This window comes from Papaver somniferum, chromosome 8 (genome assembly GCF_003573695.1).
Source record: "Papaver somniferum cultivar HN1 chromosome 8, ASM357369v1, whole genome shotgun sequence".
Lineage (NCBI taxonomy): Eukaryota > Viridiplantae > Streptophyta > Magnoliopsida > Ranunculales > Papaveraceae > Papaver > Papaver somniferum.
Genome location: NC_039365.1, coordinates 13,471,005 through 13,480,830, shown reverse-complemented (window position 1 = coordinate 13,480,830; position 9,826 = coordinate 13,471,005).

Here is a 9,826-nt window from a genome sequence, read left to right as displayed (position 1 = left end):
TCTAATATCAAATCATTGGGGTCATTGATAAAGTAGGAAAAACTATGAAAAAGTGGTTATAATGATTAATTCTCTTAATTCTTGTGCAAACCAAACCATCCTATTTTTTAGAAACGGAGGGAGTATGAAAAATAATATGGTGAAATTGAGCCAAGTTTTTGGAAGAAGTTTCAGTACGTGTTAGAAACTAGTTAGTTTTTCATTTTCATAAAAATTAGAGGAAGTAAATTAAGAACAGTAAAAGAGCTATAAATAAAATGACAAATAGAAGGTGTCATTCCTAATCTTTTCGTATCCAGAAGTCTGAAAGTAATTTTCCACTGAATTCAATAACTTTAATTTACTTCACATTCAGTTACCTCCATCATCTTAAGATTTATGTGGTTTTCAATATAAAGATCTAAATAACATACCATATATTGATAAAGATAGAACTCGTTTATAAGGAGTTATAAAACCTTAAATTTTCGAGAGAGTGGTTTTATTTATGTTGCTGCTCTATAGTTACGTATTCTACCAATTTACAGAATTATAGTGGTGGGATTCAAAATTTGGATTTCTTATATCATCAAGGCGTAGAAAAAACATCCCTCATGCAAATTAAACATTCACACACAAGATATGAAAGCTTCTTCAAGTTACATATAATTAATGGGATATCTTCTACCACGTCTTATATTATGATGCTCCATCACTAATACCAGGACGATTCATTTGAGACCCCAAACCGAAACTGATGTTCTGAAAGTGTTAAATTTCTAAAGAGTGGAACTAGAATGCCAAATTCAAAAACATCAATAAAATTTATTTTTTCATAACAAACACAATGGAACAATTAACAATACTTTTATACTTGTTTTAAAGTTAAATAAATATTATCGAGTTCATTAGTCTTTTTAGTTTTTTGAGATTATGTCTGTGTTTGGTTGAATTGGCCACTTTTGTGATGTGTAATTCCTCTTTTGTAATATTTTGGCTTTTAATGAAATTGGTTGATTTACTAAGGAAAAATAAGAAATAATGAAATTGAGCTCAAGTTTTTGGAAAAAACTAGTTATTTTTACATTAAAATATCGAATGTAATTGAGACTAGTAAAAAGAGCTGAAATAAAAAGAAACGTAAAGGCTTTGCGGTGCTAATCTTTCACCTCAGAAGCATGCCTTTCCAAATCCAAAAATGTCGTAATGTTTTTCTAACTAAACAAGGATCTAAAACACAATCCCACTTATTAAGCAAATTTTAATTTACTTCACGATTAGTTACTTCCACCATCTCAGGATCACTGGAATTTCCAATATAAAGATCTCCAAAATATACCATGTTGATTAAGAGAGAACTCGTTTATAAGTCTAGAGGCTTAAATCTTTGAGAAAATTAGTTATTTGTGTTAGCTTCTCTGAATTCTACGAATTTATGATGGTGGGATTTAAAACTAGGATTATTTCTTCATTTTTATCTTGTGTTTTGTTATCTTGTGCATCCATGTATTTCATATCTCATCAAGGCATAAAGAAAGTATCTATGGATCAAATTAAACGTTATATGAGCTATGAAGGCTTCCGTGTATCTCATATCTCATCGAGGCATAAAAAAAGCGTTCTCGTACAAATTAAGCGTTCACACGTGAGCTATGAATGCTTTGCTTCTCCAACTGCTGAGGAATTTTCGGTTTGATACCATAATGAGACATTGTCTACCATGTCCTATCTTAATAATGGCTCTTCCACTAATACCAGGATGGCTTATCGAGACCCAAACCGAAACCCATATTTTGTATTATGTATTACATTTATGAACAGTGGAACTAGAATGTAACGTCCAAAAGCAACTCTAAAACTATCATCAGTGATTGGATGATAGCTGGCATCGCATTCGGCATAATCTGTTACCATATGCCCTAGCGATTAAAGCAAAACACAGTGATGAGCACTAGCCGAATAAAAAGTCACGACATGTGACAGTGAAATATGAATTGTTTGATTACAAGTAGAAAAATTAATCTATTTTCTTTGTGAAACGACTCGATCAAAAATTTCAATACTCCAAACAATTTATTAACCGAAATATCTCTGATCTACATTGTCAGGGCGGTCTTATAGATCCGTGGTGCTCTAGGCGAACTTGAAATATGGGCTTTCTATAGGTTACCAAATCACGGATAAACCTAAAATTTTAGTTTAGGGGGAGACGAATGTATATATATAGTGATAACTTGAAACCAGCTACATGGCCGAAGGCCGCCCAAATTTTTTCAATTTTTTTCGTTAGAATTTGGGTTATAAGGTTGTAATTTCCCATTTACTGGTTGTTGATTTCAAAATATGTAAATTTTAGTGACGCTTATAGCTGTTACAAAATATTCTATCACAATTAATTACTGTTACAATTGTCTATTAAACAAAAAATCTGTGGCACAATAATTTCTAACACTTAAAGTGTCACAAATTGACTATAGCACAGTATAAAATAAAAAAATTGGGCCCTAATGATTTGGGGCTCTAGGCCACTGCCTATACTGCCTCTATCATAAACCGGCCCCGTAAATTGTCACTATAAAAGTTTCAGCGTACGTGAAGATAAGGATACTACATAGATGCTTTTTTTTACTTAATTCAATCGCAAAATCAAAAGTTAATTCTGGAACCAAATTTTAGAATAATTTTTTAAGCGAGAGAATTATCATTTTATGAAACAAGAAGTTTTGCTTCTAACTTCTCAAAACTACTTAGTGCTTTAACTTCTAATTGCCAAATCGACTGGTAGATGAACTTTATGCTCCAAAGAGGTGCATAAGTGCTTGCAGTAGAGATCACTTACAAAGTGACATGCTTTGTTCAATTTGCTGCATAATCAATCGCAAAATTGAACGTTGGATTAGTTTTCCAGTCTCCACTGCTAGTATTGTCAAACATCACCATTAATATTGGATGCTGTTGAAGTAAATCAATACTTGGCTCTCATTTAATCACACTAGGAGAGGAGTATTAATCATGGTTTAAAATGAATACGTAAATAACTTTTTACCAGGATTACACATCAAATCAAATTTTGTTTCAATGGGACACTATAGTTTCTATGTAAAAGAAACTCTTTGTTATTCTCTGTTGATTTCTTCAATCACCTGCTGTGATCTTCTGTAAATAAATTTTTACCTTCTTAATATATCCTTCCTTTTATTAAAAAAAAAAAGAAAAGAATACATAGATAGTTTTATACGAAAATGCTAAGCAATCCCCGGATTTTGACACCAAAATTTGACCCCGCTTGTGTGTTAAATTTGTATTGGTTCATTTCTTGAATGAGGCCTTCTGTTTTTCCTGGTGGAGTTCGGTGTGGAGGCAATGAACGGTGGATATCACTGCCAAATAGTGATGTATTTAAGTGGTGTCAAAAACCGGGGTCCCTATAGCACTTTCGAGTTTTATGCCTGTACCTTATATTATTGTGGCCCGCTCACTGCTGAGATTGACACTTAAACTCAAATGATGTAAATGACGGTTAATTGTTTGTTTCAAAATAACAATTCCAATGTTCTATCAATGCTGCGTAAAGGCATCGTCGCGGTGAAGATGAAATATGATTTGGATGATAAAGAAAACACAATCATATTTTCGGTGAGCGTACTTTAGGAGTTATTTAGTTTGGTGTCATAAAAATACTACGCCGATACTCATACATTGACACAGGCTTGTGCGCCGATACTAAATTAAGGAGATTCGAAGAGAATCCAGTTGACTTGCATAGAATAGTTTAATTCTAGTATGAAACAGGGTTCTTTCATGAGAATCACGGAGACATGGATATACTTTATAATTGTAAATTACCTTTTGTTGTGGTTAATTAGTAAATGAATATTCTTGAGGCTAAATGAGACTTCACAGTTGAAATGGAGCAAACTATGATTCTGTCGATCTACTAGTGGTAGAATTGGTTTGGAGTGTTGATATGTATTTACGATCGAATTCATTTCGAAATTTCTACATATTAGTATCTCTATATAAATTATCGTATTATAATTGCACGAGGAATCCTAAATTGAACCCCGTTATGTTGGTAGTATAATAATTCAACATGTTAATTAATTGAAGACTAATTATTTTTTAAGTTAATCGTGTCTGTTTAGAGAAAGGGGTTTCCTAAAACGGGTAGAATTCTTGGTGGCCAAATTTGTAACCTATATAAATAGGTAATTAGGCTTCGTAGAATTGTGTGGAGAAATTGTGAGCGAATACAATTATAGAGAGAAAATGTAATCGTTTTTCTTCATAGTGGATTTGAGTTGGTGCGGCTCAAAGTGGACGTAGACAATATATACAAGTTGTATGTATTGGTCGAACCACTATAAATCTTGTGTCTTGTGAGTTGATTTATCTTTTATTATTATAATTGTTTGTACTTCGTTTACTTATTATTCATCATAATAAATATCTCAAGATCCGTTATTCCGCGGTTGTCAGTGATTCCATAAGAAAATCCTGACATAACATTAGCTAAACAACTACGCGTGGTAGTTTGTATGTTTAGTGTGTCCTTCTCTTGTGCAAGGAGTTTTAGCTTTAGATCCGAGGCCCGGCACAGTGGCACCTCTGAGTAAATCTATTATTAGGCTTAAATGGAGTCTGCACGGGCCACATCCTTCTTTCCTTAACCATTTGGAGTAATTTCCTAACTCATGGCATAACCATTGGTTTGCCTTACAACCATGTAACAACTTTAATTTATCCATAGTTATCTCCACCGTCTCAAGATTCATGCAATTCCCGACATAATAATATGTTAACAACAAACCATGTTGGTAAAAATAGAAGTAGAACTAGCTAATTAGGGTTTAGAAAGCTTGTATCTTTAAGAAAATTGGTTTACTTATGTCCAAAAAGCTAGTATATCTTTCCAATTTGGTTTCAAACTTTTTATATCAAGACATGCACCCTCATTAGATATAGCACATTCATTATTCATATACAAGACATGAAAGCTTCTTAAATTCTTATGAGTTTTGGTTTGATGTGCCATACTGGACAGCAGCTACTAGCTACTGCCTACTGCCTAAGGGTTACACAACACAAGTGACGCCGTCGCTAAGAGAGACCTACCTATATTCTAGAGATTGTGAAAATATTCTAGATATGGTGAAATGAGGCCCACACCTTACCCCAGTAAGAGAGGCCCAAGTAAAGTACTATGAGTTGTCATTTTTATTTTTGGACAGCATAAGCAATTTGCTCGTTATTCCTTAGAGCATCTACAATGTTTATGCCGAAATTGTCATCACTCATTTGCTCTATATGTATTTACCCGAACTTACATTGTGTATGAAATATGGACTTCGGTGTTGTTGTTATAAATGTCAATATCGATACATGCCCATCAGTGGCAAGTCCCAAACTTCCGATGGCAAACTCACAAAATATTGTGGTTGCTCTAAATGGATGCCAGCTAAATCTCCAAATATTGGAATTGTTCATGCCTCCCATCTTAATAATTATTTCTTAACTAGTTTTCCTCTCCTTTCTACATTGAAAAATTTAAATCACTTCACATTCACCGGTCTCCATCATGTCAAATTTTTTGGGTTTCCCGTTTAAAAATCTTAATAACACACCATATTGGTAAAGATGGAACTCGTTAGTAAAGATTTCTAAAATCTTAGGTATTTAATGGTGTGTTTATTCGTAGAATTTACCGTTTTCAGGAATTTATAATTTTATGGGATTACAAATTCTGGGATTTATGTAAATTTCTTGTGTGTTTGGTAACTCAATTAAAATTCTTAAGATTTATAGAGTTTTATTGTATTAAAGTCTTTATACCGTTTGACATTTACCCTCAAATCTTGAAATTGCATATATATGGGATTTAGAGTTAAAAAAAAGTGGGTCCATAAATTCATTAGTAAGTTGAGAGAATTGGTTAATTTGTGTTAGTTGTTGTGTAAGTAACCTACCAACTCATAAAAAAAGCATATCTCGTGCAAATTAAACATGCCATTAAAATAAACCGCCTCTTTATTGCAGGTACTCTACTAACTGCAGGCCAAGATATGGCAACACTGTTAAAGCAAGATTGGAGATAAAACTGAATGAACCTCTTCATCGTGGAGGCTGGTGGAACGCAATATCAGGAGAAAAAAATATGGATTCGATATCACTTGGAGCTGCATCCGAAAAACATATGTGACAAATGTTTTGTTTTAGATCATGATGATAGCAAATGTGAAGAATGGTCTTATCTTCTTTTTCTTGATCATCTGACAGAAGCTGAATATGAAGCTCATCAAAAGGAAGAACAAGTTGTTGCTGAAGATGCTACTGAACAAGATATGGAAGATGATGTAATAGATGAAATGGGTACTGATGAGACGAATGGAGAATAAGGAGACGCAGGGAGACAGTCTAAGAGAATGAGAAACCCTGTCCTCAATGAAAATCCTACTATGAATCCACATAATATTCATGTTCAACCACCCATAGTTTCTGCTACTACTGCTACTACTAATATGGACCACCATGGCCACTCAATGATGGAAACAAATGATTCGATGACACCCAATGTTAAAACCACAAATGCAAGTCAAGGAGATACTATGCAGGTATTTCTTAAAACTTCTTCTCATACAATCACTTTTCAGATTTTACATACTGTTAGTTTTCAATATAGGATTTACTATAGATATAATTTGTCTTTCACCATGAAAATTCTTGCTTGGAATGTCGAAGGCCTAGCAAAAAAAAATCACCAAAGATCAACTTTTAGTTTTAATTCAAGCTTAATCGCCTGATTTTTTGTTTCTCTCTGAGACTAAAATTGACCAAGGAAAAATGATTCAGTTAGCTAAATCCTTGAACTATTGCAACATATTTCCATTGATAGAGTATGACTTGTTGGTGGATTATTGTTAATGTGGAAGGATGGTATAAAATGTGAAGTTCAAGAAGTGTCTCATAATATGATTCATGTTGTTGCCAATTTACATGTAGCCAAACCTGATGTGTTCATTACTGTTGGGGCTAGAAATGTAGTCCTAAAAATTCTACTGCAAGTGCACAGTGTCGGCAAGCAACACAGGGCAAGCACAGGTCAGTTCCACAGGGACAAGGGGGAGCAAGTGTGATCTTTCTTATTGTGACATTAAACAGAACTAATCATTAGCATTCAACAGAACTAATCATTAGCAGTTATTAACTTCCCAATCATTACACAGAATTAGCATTTATTAAACAGAAGTAACAGAACAAGCATTAAATTTCCACTAACAGTTATTAACATTCAATGCATTGACTTCAGGTTAGCATCAAATTCAACACAGTCTTTATTCCTGAAGCATTAATCACTAACTACTAATCATTTACATTAACTGAATCATTAACATTAACATTTATTTCTGGAGCACTAATCATTGATCATTGATACCAATCATTCACATTAACTGAATAGCAGACTTGGAGGCAGGACATTACACTAATTCAATCATTGAGATTGAAGCAAAGTTACACAGAGAACTGAAGATGAACAAGCAAATGAGGAGGGGAAAATTTCTGAACAGTAATAAGGATATGGTGAATCAGATGAATGGAAACTAGGGTTGAGAATTCACCTCTCAGCCCATACTAGCATGTGAACCAATGAACTACTTTAGTTTCTTTGAATAGATAAATTACCTCCAATCACTAAATCAAGGCAAGCATTAGTTGTCTGTTTAAAGCACAACTAATCAAACACAATAACAAGCAATGTAGAGTCAGTGAACAAACATAGAGGAATTCTAACTACCTAGGATGCTTGACATTCTAGGTGAAAGCAACATGTATTCATCAACAAAAATTCATCTTACACAATTATCTTGGCATAAACAGCAGCACATCAGCACACAAATTAGCATTCAGGCTAAGGGTTTCATCTTAGCCCCAGTTAAGATGTTTAGTTCATAGTTAGAGAGCCTAACATGATACTAAGAGGGTTATTATACATGGAGAAAAGCTACAGGGACAGAACACAGAACAAAAACCAATTGATAGAGAAAATTCTTACTGAAATTAAACTTGGGTCTCCTCCTCCCCTCACAATGTTACACAGTGTACAATTTATACCAGAACACTAACCCTAATTGTAAATCCCCAAATCAGAAAATTAGGGTTTTTTTAAATTACACAAAATTTAACTTACAAACTCCCAAAATCTGCTCGACCCATGCCTCCTCTAGTCCTTGATGCTCTTCCTCTGCTCCTATTGTCCCCTAATTTCGAGTTATTTTACTCACCCCAAAACCTAGGGTTTCAGAGGTTGTGAGGAGAAGAAAATAACTAGGCTAGGGATATGGGGGTGTTGTCGGTGAAGAGATAGTAGTGGCAGTGATGGAACTGGTGGTGGTGACGGAAGTGACAGCGGCAGAGAGGGGAGGTGGTGGAGTTGCAGAGCTCTGCAACTGTCGGGTGAAGGAGATGAAGTTTTGGGAAGAAGGAGGTGTTTGGGTGGTAGTATAGGCATCGGTGCTAGGGTGTGAAGCGGGAACATCTGATTCGATGTTTGGCGAGCTGATCCGTAGGATGTGACGATGGTAGGTGGATCCAACGATGAGATGGGAGGCTGTGGGTAGCGACCGTCGGATGGAGGAATGCAACGAAAAGGACGGCCCAAGATGGAGATCGGCGTTGCGATGTAAAGCGGGAGCTTCGGAGTTTGATGTGCGATGATGGAGCGACCGTAGGATGCTGAGATGCTTCAATCTGACGGCTGAAATCCGATACGGGCTTGGGTAGTGGAAATGGGTTTGAGAAAGGGTTTTGGGCCTTGGGTATGCCAGGCCCATAACTTCTTTAAGAACAATTCCTCCTTCTTGAGCCCATTTCTACCCTCTTGGTCTTGTGCACAACATTCTTCGCGGCTTCCTTGCGTAATTCCTCCCGGCTTTTCACTACTTTTCTGCTCTTTTTGCTCCTCACTTCATCCAGATTTTATTTGTTACCTAAAAATGAAAATTAAGTAAGAAAATATTTATTCTTGAAAACAATGAAAATACAGAATATGGGATAAAATGTAGAATTAATGCACAAAAGATGAGTTAAATGCCAACAAAAATATAATAAATATGCACTATTTAGCACTCATCAAATACCCCCAAACCTGAATTTTACTTGTCCTCAAGTAAAACAAAACTAAGGAAATCCTAACTATACCACTGTCGCTGGTCTCTCGAATGCATTTAGCGTATGCACTAAGCCTTTTAAACCACTAAGTGTCCCTAGTGGACGAGTTGAAGTCTCGTGAAGGTTTACCAGAGTACCTACAAAACCTAGGTCAAAATATAAGCTCAGATTCCATCAAATGTGACATGTGCAAACAGTAAGCTCACAGCAAAATGGAGATGTCAATCTAGCTATCAAGGCACAATCCTAGCACTGATAACAAATAAACATGTGATAAGAGTGTAAAGTGTATCTACACATGTGTAAAGAAAGATCTGAAGTCATGACTACTAATCACCAAGAGATAGTTTCTCAGGCTAAGAACTGAGGTCGAAATCTAGCTAGCTGTCCGGACTTTACGAGAATTGTGAATGAGTTGGAGGTATTTCACAATTTCTCGCGTTGTACATCAATGGCATACACCCTCCTTGCTTATTACAAAAACAACAAAAGATATTTACATGACTCTTATTTACATTGACAAATCTCTTTTATTTTTGGAACAAGAGATGATGGAATTGATAAATACTTGATTTTTTTTTTGGTATTTTTCTGATTTTTTTTTTTTTTTTTTTCTGAATATATACATCGTTTTTTTTTTTTTTTTTTTTTTTTTTTTTTTTTTTTTTTTTGAAGAAAAACA